The following is a 2,399-nucleotide window of genomic DNA, read 5'->3' on the forward strand; positions in this document are numbered from 1 at the left end:
ACGACAGAAAGAATATGTAAAGAAAACAATACATAGTATCAAGTCAATCAATTCGTTCTGTATAAAATTTGATCGATAATATTTTTGCGCTTTCTGTACATTTGCGGGGAGATCCTAAAGAGGTAAGTCACCATGCTCGGTGCCGCCCTGTTTTGTATTGTGAAAACGAAAGGATAATCACTCATAAGATATATATATATATATATATATATATATATATATATATATATATATATATATATATATATATAATACTATTTAAATAAAGAAACGGAATTAAGCTGAAAACAAAGTTGAAAACGAAAGTAGAATGTTGAAATGATAGTTGGAATTATTTTGAAGGTATTCAGAAAGAAAGATAAAAAAAAAAAAACCTGATATTTAAAAAGGAAATATACAAGACGTGCTAAAATGAAACAATGGGTCTTGGGAATGAAGAATAAGCGCAAAAAGAAAGAAAAAGTTGATGAAGCAAGAAGAATAGAAAGAAATAGAAAGAAAATGAAGTAACTAGAAACGTAGAAAGAGAGAAAGAAAGAACGAAAGAAGAGGGGGGAACCAGGAGTTAAAATAGACAGAAACTAAAGAAAGTGTAGAATAATCAGCAATATACATATATATATATATGTATGTATGTATATATATAATATATATATATATATATTATATCTATATATAATATATATTAATAATATATATATATATATATATATATATATATATATACATATATTATATAAAATATATATATGTATATACATATATATATATATATATATATATATATATATATATATATGTATATGTATGTTATATATATATATATATATAATATATATATATATATATATAGATTATTATATATATATATATAATACATATATATATGATATATATATATATATATATATATATATATATATATATATATATTATCTATATATATATATATATATATATATATATAGTTTTTGCTTAGCCACATACCGAAAAATTAGAAATAGCAGTCAAAGACTCCACGTATGTGTAGTCTCATTTGTAGAAAACAGAAATAAACAGTGTTTGACTGCTATTTCTAATTTATCGGTATGTGGCTAAGTAACCTGTTGCCGCCTTTTTTATCTATATACAAAATATATATTGAACTTTTATAGAAGTTCCTACCGTTATGGTTATATTTACATGCCGAAATCTACCCGTAAATAATTGTTGTTTCTTTTTTAAAAAACCATTATAAAAACTATTATTTACTCTTATTATATATATAGTATATATATATGTATATATATATATATATATATATATATTATATAGTATATATATATAATGTATACATATTATTATATATATATAGTTATATATATATATATATATATATATATTATATATATATATATATATATATATATATATATATATGTATAAGGGTGAAAAGGAACACACGAGTTGATATATATGAAAAAACAAGTAAAAAATAGAAAATGCTAAAATAATTTTATAGTGAATGTTCACTATAGTAAATGTAAACTTATAGTAAATGTTCACTATAAAATTATTTAGCATTTTCTATTTTTACTTGTTTTTCATATATATATATATATATATATATATTATATAGATATATATATATATATATATGTATATATGTATGGATGTGTATTATGTATGTATGTATGTTTGTATGTATGTATGTGTGTTAGATATGTATTTAAGTATGTTGTATATAAGCATAAATAATATTGAAAATAAAGAAGCGAAGAAAGACAGAAAGAAATATGTGAATAAAGAGGAAAACGAGAGAAAAACGATTGCGATAGGGCAAGAGAAAGAGATAGGTAGGTAAAGAGTGAGCACCTCTACGGGAAGGAAAATAAACTCGACCGCTTACTTTGTTACACTTGGCTCTCGTTTGTAAACGATGTTAAGTGCGTGCTTTTGCTTGTGTCGCCCGATAGACGCGGTATTCCACAACTCTTTATAACAACTGATTTTATGAGAGAGAAGACAACATGACGTTGACTACTCAGAGACTGGCTTTGACAATTTTACTGCTGCTATTGCTACTGCTGCTACTGCTGCTGCCCCTGCTACTGCTACTATAACAACTGTTGCTGCTGCTGCTGCTGTAGCTGTTTACAGGTGTTTTTGTTGCTGTTGTTGTTATCTCTTGTTGTTGTTGTTGTTTTTATGTAAAGAGCCACGACAACACGGCGATAGAACGTGTACACCATTCCTTGTGAATGAATTTACACCTTTTTCAGTGACAATGCTGTTTTATCGCCAATAGTGTATTGTCAATTTTAGTGCCACCGCCATTACGGCTACCACCATAACCAGCACTACCACCACCACCACCACCACCACCACCACCACCACCACCACCACCACCACCATCAACA

At 26.2% G+C, this 2,399-nt stretch overlaps 1 protein-coding gene across 1 annotated transcript in view; it reads right to left on the reverse strand.

Moving 5' to 3' along the window:
• The window catches only part of LOC115213404 (transmembrane protein 272-like), a 275,325-nt gene extending 273,209 nt beyond the window's left edge, over window positions 1-2,116 (reverse strand). The window contains exon 1 of the mRNA XM_029782355.2: window positions 1,889-2,116. The gene's annotated coding sequence lies outside the window, so the exon portion shown is untranslated. The remainder of the gene's footprint in view (window positions 1-1,888) is intronic.
• Between the last annotated feature and the right edge of the window lie 283 nt (window positions 2,117-2,399).

This window comes from Octopus sinensis, linkage group LG6 (assembly GCF_006345805.1).
Source record: "Octopus sinensis linkage group LG6, ASM634580v1, whole genome shotgun sequence".
NCBI lineage: Eukaryota > Metazoa > Mollusca > Cephalopoda > Octopoda > Octopodidae > Octopus > Octopus sinensis.